Here is a 17,543-nt window from a genome sequence, read left to right on the forward strand (position 1 = left end):
GCTTCCGGAGCTGGGAGGGCCCTTCAGAATCATCTTGAGCACGGCCAAGCTTTTTTTTTTTTTTTTTTTTGAGACAGAGTCTATTACCCAGGCTGGAGTGCAGTGGTGCAATCTCAGCTTACTGCAACCTCCACCTCCAGGTTTCAAGCGATTCTCCTGCCTCAGCCTCCCGAGTAGCTGGGATTACAGGTGCGCACCCCCATGCCGGACTAATTTTGTGTATTTTTAGTAGAGACGGGGTTTCACCGTGCTGGGTAGGCTGATCTCAAACTCCTAACCTCATGACCCGCCCACCTCAGCCTCCCAAAGCATGCCAAGATTTTAGGACCCTGGGTTGGTCAGTCACCGGATGTAGGACACGCCAGGAAGGAGGTGTCACCTCTGTGGAGATGGCTCTTCAACAGAGGCAACCCCAAAAGAGCTAAGCACTGAGGGATTACTTCTAGCAGCCTCCGCACCTCTAGGGGAGTGAGACCTTTACTCCTGAAGAGGAGATCTGAGTTGCACATCCCAACACCCCCACGCCAAACCCAAAGCATTCCCCACCAGCAGCCATCAAATCTCTTATCTTCCTTCTGACCCAACCCCTCCTGTCTTCCCTTCCTCACCTCCTAGTCACTCCCCAGATTTTTGTCAAGCCCAGGAGTTGGCTATGTCCCTCCCCTGCTTATGGTCTCCCAGTAGCCTTCTAAAGACCAAGCTCCTGTGCATGGCATGTAGGGTCCCTCATGACACAGCCGTGCCTCTTCTCCTGCTCCCTCTCCTGGCTGCTCCCCTCACTTGAGGCTCCAATAACACTTGACTGTAATTCCCGGAGCATGCTGGCTGTTTCACGGTAGGATGCTTTTTCATGGGTGGTTTCCTCTTTGCCTGGCTAACTTTTCTGTCTCTCTTCCTTAAAGACACACTCAGAGGTCATCTCCTTGGAAGCCTTTCCTGGAGCCACTCCTGCCCCCCGCCCCAAGTCTGGTAGCAGAGCCCTGTAGCTGCCCACCTCTGTCTCAGCCGTTGCCAGCAGTGCTCAGCAGCACATGGGAGTGTCCTGCTTGGGGGCAACCTGAGGACATTGTTACCTGTCTCTTCCCCCTGCATCTGTGTCCCCAGCACCCAGCCCAGAGCCTGGCACAAAAGGAGCCTGATGACATTGACTTAGGCACGTGGAGAACCCATGGACGGCAGGAGTGGGTATGAGAGAAACTGCGGAGATGGAATCAAAGCATCTGGGAATGATTAGACTCAGACAGGGATGCGCCCCCTCAAAACAGGTCTTCCCTGGAAACAGCTGTTCTCCTGTTTAGTGTCACCTGGTCCTTCCTCTATGTATAGTGTCTGACATCATCTCATTCATTCTGGGCATTGAATTCTTGATGCCTCAGAGGCGGAAGTGAGGTCTGTACACTTCTCCTATGTATGCTCTGTGACTGTCACGCTCCCCACACACTGTGTCGGAGCCGGCCCCTCCTTCCCTCTCCTCCCCTGCCATTTATGCCATCCCTGTTCCAGGGTCTTCATCCTATGATGCTTCAGTCACTGCGGTTTTGAGTTTCACTTCCATCATCAGATAAAGGCTCACCACCCCAGTAAGAGATGAAAATCTGTCTGTGAAAAGGGTGTTGTGGTTACAAAGCCCAGGATGTGGAATCAAACAGATGGGGCTTGAGAACAGGCTTTGTCATCTATATGCTGTGTCATCTTGTGCAAGCTGCTTAAACTCTGAGCCTCAGTTTCCTTATCTGTCAAGTAGAAGTAGATACTAGAACCTTTTCAGAGGCAGCTGTGAGAATTAAATGAGAGAGCACCTGGCAAAGTACTGGAACTTGCATTCATAGGAATGGGCAGAAACGTAGATATTTCTGGCAAAAAACAGTGTCCAACAACGATCAACAGAGCCTCTGATGGAGGTGGGCAAGCAGACGTGCATTCACTTCTTCATTCAACAAACATACGTTGAGCACCTGGTACGTGCCAGCGCCCTTGCTGAGGGTAGGAGGAGATGCAACAATGTGGAAAACCAGGCATGATGCCTGTGTTCAGGGATGCCCAGCCGGGGAGCATTGCACATCCACCCAGTCATCACACAATGAAAGTGCGGTCACCAACTGCAATGAACACCGTGAAGGAAAGTGACTTGAGCCATGGGTGTGTCCTGTGGGAGGCCAGGGAAGGCTTCCCTGAGGAAATGACATTAAGCTTCTATTGGGAGAAGTTAACTAGGCCAAGGAAGGGGGAAAAGTGTTCTCAAGAGGGGAGTCTGGTATGCAAAGGCTGTGTCGTGGGAAGAAGCATTGCATATTTGAGAATCTGGAAGTTGGCTGGAGTGGCTGAAGGCAGAGAGGGAGGGAGCAGATGGCAAGAAATGAGGCTGGGGACAGGCACGGTAGCTCACGCCTGTAATCCCAGCATTTTGGGAGGCTGAGGCCATTCGAGGATCATTGGAGGCCAGGAGTTCGATACCAGCCTGGCCAACATAGTGAAACCCCGTCTCTACCAAAAATACAAAAATTAGTTGGTGACAGTGACGCATGCCTGTAATTCCAGCTACTCGGGAGGCTGAGGCACGAGAATCGCTTAAACCCAGGAGGTGGAGCTTGCAGTGAGCTGAGATCATGTCATTGCACCCCAACCTTGGGCAACAGAGTGAGATTCTGTTCCCCCACCAAGAAAAAAAAGAATTGAGGCTGGGAAGGTGGGTAGGACCTGACCACCCAGGATCTGGGAGGCCACAGGATGACAACAAGAAACATTGAAAGCTTTTCAACAGAAGTGAGGGTGTTATGATTGGATCTGTGCTTTGAAAGCCTGATGAGGAGAACTAGCAGACAGGGACCCACATGGAGAGGTGCCAGGTGGATGCAGGGAACCAGCTCAGTTCTTAGTGAAGTCCAGGCAGGAGCCCACATTGCCTGGACTGGGCTGGAGATAAACATTTGGGAATCATCGGCATAAGGACAGTGATTGAAGCCACGGGCTAGGTATAGTTCAAGTTGCCTGTGGAGAGAGTCTAGAAACTTAAGAGGGACTCAGACAGTCTCTACCTCCAACTTTTACAGGAGTCTGATGAGGCAGCTAAGGAGGAAAAAAGTGACCAGAGAACTAGGGGACAAACTGGGAGAGTATGGTAAGATGGAGGGGAACAGAAGTTTCCGTGGGATTAAGTATTGCCAAGAGATCAGGTGAGATGGAGATGGAAATGTATCTTATGCTGTTACCAACAAGGAGCTCACTGTGACCTTCCTGAGAGCCATTAGGAAAGACTGCAGATCTGGCCAGGCGCTGGTGGCTCACACCTGTAATCCCAGCACTTTAGGAGGCCGAGGTGGGCAGATCACTTGAGATCAGGAGTTCGAGACCAGCGTGGCCAACATGGTGAAACCCCGTCTCTACTGAATACAAAAATTAGCTGGGCATGGTGGCACATGCCTGCAGCCCCAGCTTCTCGGAAAGCTGAGCCAGGAGAATTTCTTGAACCTGGGAGGTGGAGGCAGCAGTGAGCCAAGATAGTACCACTGGACTCCAGCCTGGACGACAGAGCGAAACTCCATCTCAAAAAAAAAAAAAAAAAAAAAAAGAAAGAAAGACGGGCAGATCTTAAGCTGGGCCAACTTCCTGCCTGGCGGGGCCATGTGCATGGGACAAAGAACCCCAATGGCTAATGTCCATGTCACCAGGATAATATTACATTGTCCAGAGAGATCCGAACCAAACAGTATTGGGGCATTAGCTCGGAGAATCTCATTGGAACCCTTGAAATACACGTTGTTCTTTTCCAGTGACCATATAGCCCTGTCATCTGTATATATTTGTTTGCTTGTGCAACATGTAACATCAGCCAATTCATCATCTAGAGCTGAACCATAAGCAATTTGCTATCCTGTATGTTGTCTTAAAGGAAGAACCCGACAAGTGGGCATATGTGGATTTTGCATATATAGTGCAGACGATGCATTTGGTAAATCACTTCAGACATATCCCTTGGGGAAGGTGCCACAGGCTCTGTCGCCCCTACAGATGGAAGCTGGCAAGGCAAAGACGGGTCCAGATTGGAATCCCTGGGCTACATGCAAGAACAGACTCGGGGGAGCCAGAGCGAATGGGGAGACAGAAAGGAGAGTCTATAGTTCTGAAGAGCTGTAAAGCCCCTCACCCAGAGGGTGGGACAAAGGACAGAAGGAAAGAGCCCCAGAAGCACTAACTTCAGGCATGTTTCTGACCTTCCCATCTCCCGGGCTAGCCTCTATGGGTGTGTTTTTTGTTCAGAACTGGAGAGCGCCCCCGGAATTTTTTAAATATTCGAGACAAGGTCTTGTCTGTCTCTCAGGCTGAAGGGCAATGGCACGATCATAGCTTATTATAGCATCAAACTCCTGGGCTCAAGGGATCCTCCTGCCTCAGCCTCCCAAGTAGCTGGGAATATAGGCATGCTCACCACTGTGCTTGGCTCCTCTTAGAGTTTTGCTGCTGCTGTTGTATTTTTTGAAACAGAGTCTCACTTTGTCGTCCAGGCTAGAGTGCAGTGGCATGAACATGGCTCACTACAGCCTTGACCTGGGCTCAAGCGATTCTCGCACCTCAGCCTCCCAAGAATCTGGGATCACAGATGCATGCCACCATGCCTGGCTAATTGTTTTTTCATTTTTTTTTTGTAGTGGTGGAGTCTTGCCATGTTGCCCAGGCTGGTCTTGAGCTCCTGGGCTCAAGCGATCCTCCCATCTTGGCCTCCTAAAGTGCTGGAATTACAGACATGAGCCACTGTGCTCAGCTCCCTGGAATTTTTGATCAGCTTCCCACTTTCTTTTTTTGTTTGTTTGTTTTTTTTGTTGTTGTTTGTTTGTTTTTGAGTCAGAGTCTCACTCTGTCACCCAGGCTGGAGTGTGGTGGCATGATCTGGGCTCACTGCAACCTCTGCCTTCCAGGTTCAAGCGATTCTCCTGCTTTAGCCTCCCGAGTAGCTGAGACTACCGGCATGCACCACCACACCCAGCTAATTTTTGTATTTTTAGTAGAGACAGGGTTTCACCATCTTGACCAGGTTGGTCTTAAACTCCTGGCCTCAGGTGATCTGCCCACCTCAGCCTCCCAAAGTGCTGGGATAACAGAGGTGAGCCACTGTGCCTGGCCCTCCCATTTTCATAGTAAGTAACCTGATCGAGTTCCTTCCATCCTCCCCACCAAACATCTTCCTCTTGACCATAGTAGTATAATTGCTACCTGTACCAAGGACAAAGTCAAGCATTTTGCCGCTATGATCTCATGGAATCATTGTAATAACCCCTTGTGATAATCTGTAGTCGATGTTGGCTATGTAGACCCAGCAACAGGCTCGGAGGGATGTGGTAGCATGTTCTAGGTCACGCAGCTGGCAAGCGGGTCAGCCTGGATGTGAATGCAACACTCTGACTCAAAGTTCACATTCCCTTCAGGAACACTCAATGAAGACCAAGCAATCAGCCCGGGAGGCAGTGAGCTTACTTTCCTTTTGAAAGTTTGGCATGAACCCTTTTGGTTTCTGAGTCTTTGGGTCCCTCAGTCCTTTTCTTCATTCAACAAACCTTCCTGAGGCCAGACCCCGTGCAGGTGGTGGGGCTGCAAGGTTTGTGACCTGGAAGAGCTCACAGTCTGCTCCAGGAGACAGAGCCATAACTAGGTGCAACAATCTACAATGTGATAAACATAGAAGTGGAGTGGGTGGGTACTGCGGGAACCCTTGGCTTCCCATGGGCTGGAATGCCTGAGCTGGATTATAATAGGAGAAGCAGGTACTGACTGGGTAGAGATAGGGAGGACAGGCATTCTAGGAAGAGCAAACATGTGTTTAAATTCCTGGGGTGTGATAGAGCTTGGGGGCTTGGAAGACCTGGTTGTATGGTGGTGCTTGGGCGGGGGCAGTCTCAGCTGATTGGGACTAGGGTGTGAAGGACCCCAGTGAAGACTGCAGATGGGGCTATTCATATTCCTAAGATTTACTGAGCACTTCATCATGAACCAGGCTTTGTGCTAGGTATTTCCCGGAAAGGATGACCATGTTATTAAAATGAGAAAATTGAAGTTCAGAGTAGGACTGGGTTTTATGTGGCCTCCCCCATGACTGCTCCGCACCTTAAAAAAAAAAAATGAAGAATAAGATAAACACAGGCTGGGCTTGGTGGCTCACATCTGTAATCCCAGCACTTTGGGAGGCCGAGGCAGGCAGATCATCTTCGGTCGGGAGCTCGAGACCAGCTTGACCAACATAGAGAAATCCCGTCTCTACTAAAAACACAAAAACTTAGCCAGGTGTGGTGGCCCGTGCCTGTAATCCCAGTTACTATGGAGGCTGAGGGAGGAGAATTGCTTGAACCTGGGAGGTGGAGGTTGTGGTGAGCAGATATCATGCCATTGCACTCCAGCCTGGGCAACAAGAGCAAAACTCCACCTCAAAAAAGACAAAGAAAGAAAGAAAAAGAAAGAAAGACAAACACTGTGTGACTCCTATCCTGGTCAAGAAATAAAACCTAGGATGAGCATGGTGGCTCACACCTGTAATCCCAGCACCTTAAGAGGCTAAAGCAGGAGGATTGCTTGAGCCCAGGAATTTGAGGCCAGGCTGAGCACCATAGTGAGACCTTTTCTCTACAACAAACAAACAAAAACAAACAAAAAAAACATTAGCCCAGCATGGGGAGATGCACCTGTAGTCCCAGCTACTCAGGAGGCTGAGGTGGGAGAATCCCTTGATCCTGGGAGTTTAAGGCTGCAGTGAGGTATCATTATGCTACTGCACTTCATCATGGCTGAAAGAGTGAGGTGCTGTCTGGAAAAAAAAAAAAGGAAAAGAAAGAAAACCTTAGTAAGATGTGTGAATGTGTGAAGCGCCTTCCTATCAAACATCTCCCTCTATCCAGAGGTAAACACTTTGCAGAATGGCGTATTTATCATTCCTCTGAATGTCTTTATACTTTTACCATATTATTTGTGCATTCTTATGCAATATATGGTATTCTGTTTTGCATGTTTAAAGAATCTATATGAAGGCTGGGCATGGTGGTTCATGCCACTAGTCACGTAGTTTGTGGAATTACAGGAATAGAACTTGAGGCTGGGGTAGGCATAGTGATTCACGCCTGTAATCCCAGCACTTTGGGAGGCCAGGAGAGAGGATTGCTTGAGCCCAGGAGTTTGAGACCAGCCTGGTCACATAGAGACACCCCCTTCTCTACAGATAAAAAGTTAGCTGCATGTGGTGCTTCGGCGCCTGTGGTCCCAGCTACTCAGGAGGCTGAGGTGAGAGTATCACCTGAGTCCAGGAGTCCAAGGCTGCAGTGAGCTATGATCGCGCCACTGCACTCCATCCTGGGTGACAAAGCAAGCCTCTGTCTCAAACAAAACAAAACAAAACAAAAAACTATATGAATGATATTACACCAGTTTGATCTGCGACATGCTCTCCTCCTCTCATTTGAGATTGGAGATTCAGAATGAATTTCTAGTCATTCATTTCTGCTGCAGTGTAGGATTTCACTGACTACTCCACAATTTGTTTATGCATTCTTCCTCTGATAGGAATGGAGGCTGTTTCAAATTCCTTGCTAGCATTAACATTGTTGCAGTGAGCAAGAGGTTCTCTAGGTCAAGACTCTGGGTCACTCAGGTATGTGCACGTCAGCATTTCTAGATTCTGCCAAATTGTTTCCCCGAGTGGCCGTACTCATTTCCCCTCTTGCATGCGGCATAGGACAGTTCTCCAGGTTCTATGTCCCTGCTGTCCCAGCTCTTTGTTTTTGTGCCAATCTGACAGGTGTGCACTGGCACTTTACTGGAGTTTTATTTTATATTTCTCTGATTGCTAGTGAGACGGACCATCTTTACATATGTTTATTGGCCATTCATGTTTCTTTTTCTGTGAATTGCCTGTTCATATATTTTGCCCAATCTCCCATTATCTCTTTTGAAGTTGGTTTGTAGAAGGCCTTCGTATATTTTGAATATCATGTTGCAAATATCATCTTTTGATAAACAGAAGTTTGCATTTTAATTAAATGTATCAATATTCTTCATGATGATTTATGCTTTTAGGGTCTTCTTTAAGATATCCTTGACTATTACGAGTTTGTGTGTGTGTGTAAGTTCTCAGTGCACCTGGAACTGATCATTTATGCGTGGTGTGAGGTAGGGATTCATTTCATCTTTTTGTAATATGGACATTCAGTTGCTCTAGCACCACTTATAGAAACGTCCACCCTTCTCCCACTGACCTGTGGGGGCATCTCTGCTACATATCAAGTTTCCATACCTGTGTGGGTCTATTTTTGCAGCTTCTATTCTAGTCCACTGGCCTATTTATCCTTAGGCCAATACCATATGCTGTGATTGTACATTTTGCGGCCCTTAGCACCTCCTCTCTTGAATTAGAAGAGTGCTAGTGCATTCCTGAGAGTTCACCTTTGTGTTCACCTTTGCAGCTCTCTGATCATGCTTTACACGAACATTCACATAACGCTCTTGTTTACAAAAGGATATCTTGCATACTATCTCTTGGAGTTCTAAAACTCCCTTTTGCAGAAGATAAAACTGAGGCACAGAGGTAAGATGATTTGCCAAGATCACATAGCTAGAAAGTGTTGGATTAGGGGTTCTATCAGATTTCAAAGCCACCCTGTGTATCCATCTCACACGCTCTGAGGACTTCCACTGATCCTGGTATCGGATTTCACTCCTTCCTGCCTTCCTTCAACAAGTAGCTCCTGACTGATGGCCGTGCCAGCTTCTGGCGGGTGCTGGGGCTGAGATCCCATTTCTGGGAGGCTCTTCCCAGTGCTGGAGACAGGTGGGAAGGGTGAGACAGTAGATGGGCATTTTATGGGACATCGTCTGCGGCTTGGCATCAAGTCCTGCCAGGTTTCATAGCCAATTTAAAGAGCCCCATTTTTGGCGTGCAGTTGGGCCCAGGCACTGTCTTCGGAGAGGACGCCGGCTTCCCACTGGAGTTAGAGGCGTCCTCCCGCCCTCCTGCCTCGAGAGGCAGGAATGCGAAGGATCAGCTTTCAGCTGAGCTGCGGCTGCAGTTCGGGGAGTTCACCATGCAGGCCCGTCCCCAGCGGCCGAATTAACTGGTTCTGTCTGTCCGACTGGGAGAGCAGCTCTCGCTAAAAATAGCGCCCTGCCCAGCTCGACCTGTGCGCGCCTGGAGCTCTACCTGCGCGCCGCTGTGGGAGTCCGAGCCGGGATAGCTCGGGGAGCCCGGGAGCCCTGCACACTGACCTCGGAGGCGGAGGCCACGGGCACCGCGCTGGCCCCACAGGTGCCGCGGAGGGTGGCAGGCCCGCAGGCTGAAGCGCTGCCTAGGCCGTCCGGGATGGGAGCCGGCGGTGCCGCCTTCTGCGCCCTCGCCTGGGCCTCCCTGCCCCTGCTGGGGCCTCCCGCCTGCGCGCTAGGCGAGGACACGCTCTGCTGCCGAGGTAAGGCCGGGCGCCTGCGGACGCGCCCTCGTAGTGCCAGTGCACTTGCCGGGGGCCTCTTTCTCCTCCTCGGCCCCAGATCCGCCAGTGGAGGCGAGGTGAGGAAGAACCCAGGCATCCGGGTAGGGCTGGGGAATGGAGGCAGGAGCGCTCTGCAAACCCGCCTTTAGCTGGAAAACGTCGCTGTCCCGCCACCACTGTCCGAAAAGCGTTCGCCACCCCCCGCAACTCTGGCCTCAGTGTGCCTATCTGGGAAATGGATCAATAAGATAGTCACGCTTTAATATTTGTTGTGACCCCCAAGAGAAGTGCGGGGGCCTGCTAAAGCGGCTCGCAGACGTTCGCGGGAAGTTCCCCGAGCCAGCTGGAGTCCTCGGGGGTTTCTGTTAGTGGGAGTGCTGAGGTGCCTTCCCCGTGACAGCCCGCACTCTCCTCTTCCAAAGCTCTAGTTCCCCGGTCAGTCCTCGGCTCCTGAGGTTGGAGATCCACGCAGGGCACACAGAAAGTTTAAGGGGTCAGCGGATGCGGGAAGATTCTAGCGGGAAGGGGAGTTGTGGGGATAAGTAAAGCAAAGTCGCGGCCACTCCTCGGTCCTGTACCCTCACAGCCCCGAGACGGAAGCAGAGATTATCTCTGGACTCCTGGAGGCCTGGGGACTCCCGGAGGAAAGGGGGCGTGTGGTCCCGCCGGCATCCCGGGCCAGCACGGGGCTGGGAGCGAGTGCTCGGAGCCCAGGGCTTCGGCTCTGCGCAGTCCGGGCTGGGCGGGGCGGTGGGGAGGCGGCGGATTGACCAAACAGGTGCGCCCCCGCCCCTCCGCTCCCCGCCCCCGCTGGGTCCCCGGCCTGGCGGGCGGAGCTGCGGGCGACTGGGCCTGCGATTGGCAGGGCTGGGCAGGCCGGGTGGCCGGGGGAGCCCGAGAGTCGGAGAGCCGCGGCGCCGGGGGAGGTGCGGACCGGCCGGAGCGCGCCTCTGCCTGGCCGGCCGCCTACTCCGCCCGCCCCGCTCCACTCGGCCCAGCTGGCGCGACGGAAACTTTCCTGCAGCCGCCCGGCGACCCCGTGACTCCGCCGCTTCGCGACCCTGGCCCTGGGCCGCTCGGGCTCCGAAGCTTTTGGGATGGCAGCGCCCAGCGGCCTGGCCCGGGCATAGAGGTAAAAGCTGGGGGGCCGCGGGTCAGGTGAAGGGGGCCGGGGTGGTTTGCCGGGATAGGAGCGGCATCCCAGGTTCCAGAGGATCCGGGGCTCCGATGCGAGGTGTTCGGGTAGGGGACTGAGGAATGGGCGGCGACGTTGCTTTATTTACCCCGCTTTTACGCTGCAGTCCCCTTTCCCTCAGGGAAATCTGCGCGAAGCACTGACACTTTAAACTTTCCCGTGCGTCCTGCCCAGATCTCCACCGCAGGGACCCAGGGCTGGCGCTGGGTTCTTGGGGGAGTACAACGCAGGGGATCGCCGGGAAGGCGCCCCCAGCTGGGGCCCGCGGGCGGCGGGAGTCGGGTGTGTGTGTGGCGGGGTGCCAGCCCACAGATCCCCACGGCTTCCAGCGCTCTCCCAAACTTCAGATCTTCCCCAGCTCACCCTGGGGATTGGTGATAGAGCAGCCGAACCTCTCCACCCAGAGCCAGGCCCCCCTGGGGCACCCAACTTTTGGGTGTTTTTGTTCAATCCTAGCCGATCCTAAATTATCAGGGAGGCGACTGGCAGGGCTGGGTCGTTGAAGTGAGGTCTCTTTTCCGTTTCCTGGGCTGCTCTGGACCCCACCTTCTGTGAAAACACCTTGGGCTAAGCAGAGTGGGAACAGGGAGCAGCGCCACCTGGTTGCAATGCTCAGCCCGGTGGGGATGACTGCGGGGTGTTCTAGTCTCAGGATGGTCCACGCTTGAGCTATCTGGTGTGACTTAGGTGGAAACTCCTCTCCCTCTCTGCCTCCTTCTGCTACTAAGAAGGGACGTTTTATCTTAGTTTTGATTGTCAGCGGGTGAGTAGGTAGCTTGTCACCGATGAGGACCAATCTTAAGCATTAGTCCCCTTAATGTTAACTCCTTTCCATGTTTGGTGACCTAGGACAGAACACCTAAGAGAAAAAAACAAACAAACAAAGGAACCAAACACCTAGCTCTGGAGCCCAGAGAACCTGGGTTCCAAGGCCAGCCCCTGCTGCTCACTGGCTGTGTATCTGTGGGCAGGTTTCCTAACCTCTCCAAGCTCAAGGATCCCATCCAAGGGGGCTACGGCGAGACTTTTTCGAGGTGAGGCGTTGAAGGTGCCTGGCTCATAAAACAGCCTCTTGAGCAGCCAATCTATACCCTCGAGCTTGTGCCCTCTGCTGTCTGAAAGAGTCAGCATCCTTGTGCCTCAGTTTCCCCTCCTCTTGAACGCTGGTAAGGACCAGCCTCTCTTAATCAGCCCTTTTGAGAAAAGTGCAGAGATACACACACACGCAATTTCAGTGGGTTTGCAGGCTGAGATTTAAACAGCCCCACCATTCTTATCCCTGCCATGAACTATTCAGAATGTACAAGGCTTCTGTCTATCCTGACCTTTCCCCCTTTCCCCACCCCCTTTAGATACCTGGAGGTAGCTATTGTAAATAGCAAGGAAGAGCAAATAAAGTAAATAATCAGCATGATGGGGAAAAGGGCTGACCTGCAGAACTTGCCCCAAAGTCACCTTCAAGATGACCTGCCCCCCCGCCCCCCCATTCTTCCTTCCCTGGTGCTGTGTCCCCACTTGGTGAACATCTAGGCTTTTTTGCTAGGGATCCTCTAGTGACAGTGAACTCACTAGACAGTTGGTTTCATGATTGTGCAACTCTTGGTTTCATGATTGGGCAACATGCTTCCTATTTGGGGCAGAAACCTGTGTCTCTGTGACTTCTATCTGCCGACTCTAGTACAACCCTGGGAGTATCTCTTACTGTCTCCATTATTCAGTGTGGTCGCCTGGTGCTTGGCGTTCTATTCTGTCCCTGCAGCATTCAACACACAGGCACTGAGGTTGGTGATGATCATAGCACTATTTATTGAGTGTTTATTATATGCCAGGCCCAGCCCTGAGGATTTTACACGTTATTTTCTTGCATCCATAAAACAAACCCATGAGGTTGATTGTTTTCTTACCTTCATTTTGCATATAAAGAAACAGGTTTAGAGAGGTTAAGGGACTGACCTAAGATCCTACAACTGGTAAGGTGCTAGGCTGTGCACCAAACCCAGCATCTGTGTCTGTCTTTAGAGCACATGCTTCACTTTTGACCTTTGCTGGCATACATGCCTCTGTGTGTGTGTGTGTGTGTGTGTGTGTACCCACGTGTGTGTGCCTGGGACTGGTGTATGCCACCAATGCTTTTATCACAAACACCTGGAACACCTGTTAAAGTGCAGGCTCCTCATCTCTACCCCAGGCCCTGGGATCTGCGCTTTAAAACCTCCCAAGCTGTTTTCCTGCAGGTGGCAGTTTGAGGACCATTGCACTGAGGCCCTCTTAGGAAGAGAATGTGGACTATAGGTTTCAACAGATCTGAATTTACTGAAGCTGGTTACTTTTCCATTCTGGGGCTTTCTCCCAACTGTAAGATGGGGATGCTGTTCCACCCACTGGCAGGTGGAATGGAGCAGGCCCTTGGCTGACAGGAGCCCTGGTGAAGCGTCTCCTACCACAAGTGAATGTGCTTGGGGGCAGTCCTGCGGCACCCCCAAGATCACTGGCCTCTGCTTTCTAGGATTGGTGTGCCTTAGATGAGGCCCTTGTGCTCAGGTTATTTTATCTTATTTTATTTTGGAGATAGGGTCTCACTCTGTCGCCCAGGCTGGAGTGTAGTGGTACTGTCATAGCTCACTGAGGCCTCAAACTCCTGTGCTCCAGTGATCCTCCCACCTCAGCCTCCTTAGCAGCTGGGACTAGAGGCACATGCCACCATGCCCGGCTAATTTTTAAATTTTTAGTAGAGATGAAGTCTTGTTATGTTGCTCAGGCTGGTCTTGATCTCCTGAGTTCCTGATACTCCCGCCTCAGCCTTCCAAAGTGCTGGGATTGTAGATGTGAGCCACCACACTCAGCCTCTGCTCAGGTTTTTCAGCCAGAGCGGTGGGGACCCTGGAGAGGTTGGCAGAAACCTCTTCCTCCCCTCTACATCTTCTTCCTCCATCCTCCTGTGGTGGCCTCTGACCCTCCCAGCCAGAAGGTGCTGGGCCCGCATCTCTGGGGGAGAGGAGTGGGGTGCACCCATCTGTGTTTTCAATCTCCATCCCTTCCCTTGGAGGACTGCTCTGTGGGCCGTTGGGCAGCTCTGGAGAAATGTCTGGCCCAAGGCTGCCTGGCCCAGGCTGACTCACTAGGAGAGGTGCAGGGTAAAGGAATCGCCCGCATGGACCTCAGCTGTATCGCAATTCTGACCTACCAGCTGTGCTGCAGACAGGGTGCTTGCTCTGCCTTGAACTTGTTCAATCCTGCTGAAAGCACGAAATTATTAGATACCCATTTTATGGAAGAGGTCACTGGAGTCCAGGAAATTGCAGTGACATGTCCAAGGCCCTAACGTGTGTGTGTGTGGGCAGGGGAGGAAGTGGTGGTAAGAGTCAGGACCCGAATCCAGATGCCTTGACAATAAGGCACTCTGGTCTCTTCTGCAGTCAATTTCATGCCTCGCTGTTTTTCTGCCCCACCTGGTTGTGGCTATGGTGCCAGAGCCCTCAGCTGGAAGCTTGAAGACCTGGGCCGCGATCCGGCTCTGTGACTCTGGGCAGGGCTGGTCTTCCCTTAAATGTCAGGTTTCTCTTCTGTAAAGGGGCTGGAGGTGGGGTTTTTTGGCCAGATCTCTGAGGTTCTTTCCACCTTGACGTTCACAAGTTGGACTTCTGTCTGCATTTCCTGTCTGCATTTCTGGGGAGAGGAATTCGTGATGGGCTCAGGGCATGGGTGAGGGGTCGAGTTGGGCTGGAGGGCAGAGTGCTCCATGGGAATTTCTGTGAAAGAGGCCAGAGGCCAGGCGCGGTGGCCCACACCTGCAATTCCAGCACTTTGGGAGGCCAAGGTGGGCAGATCACCTGAGGTCAGGAGTTCAAGATCAGCCTGGCCAACATGGTGAAACCCTGTCTCTACTAAAAATACAAAAATTAGCCAGGCACGGTGGCAGGTGCCCGTAATCCCAGGTACTCGAGAGGCTGAAACAGGAGAATCACTTGAACCCGGGAGGCGGAGGTTGCAGTGAACCGAGATCGAGCCACTGCACTCCACCCTGGGCAATAAAGAGTGAAACTCCATCTCAAAAAAACAAAAAACAAAAAAGGGGCCAGAAAGGCTCTTATGGGAATGGTGGCCAGTGGGGCCAGGACACCAGGGGACAGTCCAGTGGGGCACAGGTAGTGGGGGAAGGCCAGGGCGGGGGGAGGTTGCTTATCTTAGAATTATGCAGTATTTTGCACCCTGATCCTTGCAAGAAGGTAATAGTGAGAATGACTGGGAATCATGGGCAGGAGCCAAGGGAGAGCGTGGGGGCACTAGAGTCGATCCCACTGCACCTCTCTCAGCCCTGGAGAGTCCTGAGCAGGAGACAAAGGGGACATGTAACAGCCTTGTCTGTCTCCCAAGCCATCACACGTCTCTCCTCTGGGCTTCCTCAGCCTTTCCTGAATCGGACCTGAACGGCTCTAACCTCTCCCTGGAGCGAGCAGCTGGCTGAGGGAGTCCAGCTGTCAGTCCCCCATCTCAGGTGGGCCGCCTGCAACCTGGCTTCCTAAAGCAGCCCTTGGTAGCCACAGCCTTTGCTGGCCACTTACTGTCATGTGAGTGGCTTCCTGCTAACCACAGAATCAAACCCGAGCTCCCAGGCCTGGCAAACAAGGCCCACGGCTGGCTCCAGTTTTCTTCCCTGCCTCTTCTTTCTCTGCTCTGCCAGTTTTACGTTGCCTGGTCTGATGTTTGCCTGTGACTTCCAGAATGCCATTTTCTCTCTGCCACTGCTTCACTGCCCACATTCTTCCTGCCCCTCTGAGTCTAACGCAAATCTCACCTCCATTTGGTCTCATTGCCCCTCTAAGGATGAGCTGTTTCCCGCTGAGTTCCTGGCTTGTGGCTCTTTCTTACAAACTGCCCTGCTTTGCCTGTCGCTGTCCGCTTGCTTGTCCTCCGCGATGGGCTCTGGGCTTTAGTAATTGCTCTAGTAAATGCCCTAGAGAATGCTCGGGAAGCTTTGTAGAGTTGGACTAGCTTTGAATCAGGCATGGTTTTTCCACTCCTGCTCCAAGTGATGTACCTGCACCACTCCTTCACAGTCAAGCAGGGAGCCTCGCAGTCAGCTCCGGCACGGCTGGCTCTCGCAAGGGACAGAGAGATGCCTTTGGTTTGCAGAAGGACTTCTCTGTCTCCTTTGGATTGTGTTGTTTTTTTTCTTTGAGACAGGGTCTCCTTCGGTCGCCCAGGCTGGAGGGCAGTGCTGCAATCTCAGCTCACTCGAACCTCCGCCTTCCAGGCTCAAACGATCCTCCCACTTCAGCCTCCCAAGTAGGTGGGACTACAGGTGCTCACCACCATACCCAGCCAATTTTTGTATTTTTCTTTTGTGAGGACAGGGTTTGCCCCTGTTGCCCAAGCTCGTCTTAAACTCCTGAGCTCAAGCCATCTGCCTGCCTCAGCCTCCCGAAGTGTTGGGATTACAGGCATGAGCCACCATGCCCAGCCCCATTGTTTGGATTGTTCTTTTTTTTTTTTTTTTTTGAACTGACTCTCACTCTGTCACCAGGCTGGAGTGCAGTGACTATATCTCAGCTCACTGCAACCTCTGCCTCCCCGGTTCAAGTGATTCTTCTGCCTCAGCTTCCCAAGTAGCTGGGACTACAGGCACGTGCCACCACGCCCAGCTAATTTTTGTACTTTTAGTAGAGACGGTGTTTCACCATGTTGGCCAGCATGGTCTCCATCTCCTGACCTCAGGTGATCCACCCGCCTCGGCCTCCCAAAGTGTTGGGATTATAGGCATGAACCACCACCCGGCCTGAATTGTTCTCGACCTGCTTCTTTAAAAAACTTTATTCTCGCTGTTTGGCATCAAGCAGGGCCGGCGGGGGAAGCCACCTGTCAGTGTGAGTCCCCACCTGTAGGCTGAACTTCAGGTCTCAAATGAGAATAGCCAAATTCATCTGTTTCTTTAGAATTATTGTTGTTTTTTTTTTGAGACAGGATCTCACTCTGTCACTGAGGCTGGAGTGCAGTGGCACGATCTTGGCTCACTGCAACCACCACCTGCTGAGGTCCAGTGATCCTCCCATCTCAGCCTCCCTGGAGTATCTGGCACTACAGGCACGTGCCATCATGCCCAGCTAATTTAAACGTTTTTCTTCTTGTAGAGATGAGGTCTCACTATATTTCCCAGGCTGGTTTTGAACTCCTAGACTCAAGCAGTCCTTCCACCTAGGCTCCCCAAAGTGCTGAGATTTTATACATAAGCCACCATGCCTGGCTTCTTTAGAATTCTTAAGGGCATTTATAAAGTACTTGTGAAGGCTCTGTGGGGGTCATTGGGATCGTGTTGGGGGCCCACAGACATGGCCCCCACAGACATGGACGTCGAGGGGTCACATGGCTTTTCTAGGGTTGCACAGCTATATGTGGCCAGAAAGTCCACAGAAACGTCTGTTGCTGAGCTCAAAGGGGGCTGTTGAGCCTCAGAGGCCAAAGGGGAAGGAACAAAATAAGGACCAAGAATATATACTAAGGCTGGGTGTGGTGGCTCACGCCTGTGATCCTAGCACTTTGGGAGGCCAAGTCGGGTGGATCACCTGAGGTCAGGAGTTCAAGACCAGCCTGATCAACATGGTAAAACCCTGTTTCTACTAAAAATACAAAAAGAAAGAAAGAAAGAAAGAGAGGAAGAGAGAAAGAGAGAGAGAGAGAAAGGAAGGAAGGAAGGAGAAAGAAAGAAAGAGAGAAAGAGAGAAGGAAAGATTAGCTGGCACCTGTAATCTCAGCTACTCAGGAGGCAGAGGCAGGAGAATTAGTTGAAAAAGAAGAAAGAAAGAAAGAGAGAGAGAGGGAAAGAAAGAAAGGAAGAGGGAAGGAAGGAAGGGAGAAAGAAAGAAAGAAAGAAAGAGAGAGAGAGAGAGAGAGAGAGA

The 17,543-nt window shown here is 51.9% G+C and overlaps 1 protein-coding gene across 4 annotated transcripts in view; it reads left to right on the forward strand.

The window, feature by feature from the left end:
• The window catches only part of DAB2IP (DAB2 interacting protein), a 213,608-nt gene that overhangs the window by 21,126 nt on the left and 174,939 nt on the right, over positions 1-17,543 (forward strand). The window contains exon 1 of one of the 4 annotated variants that reach the window (XM_032251512.1): positions 10,394-10,587. The exons of the other annotated variants lie outside the window; for them this stretch is intronic. The gene's annotated coding sequence lies outside the window, so the exon portion shown is untranslated. Of the gene's footprint in view, positions 1-10,393; positions 10,588-17,543 lie in introns of those variants that run through there. 4 annotated transcript variants of the gene reach the window in all.

The sequence above is a fragment of the Sapajus apella genome, unplaced genomic scaffold, assembly GCF_009761245.1.
Source record: "Sapajus apella isolate SASKATOON/1434 unplaced genomic scaffold, GSC_monkey_1.0 scaffold76, whole genome shotgun sequence".
Classification (NCBI taxonomy): domain Eukaryota; kingdom Metazoa; phylum Chordata; class Mammalia; order Primates; family Cebidae; genus Sapajus; species Sapajus apella.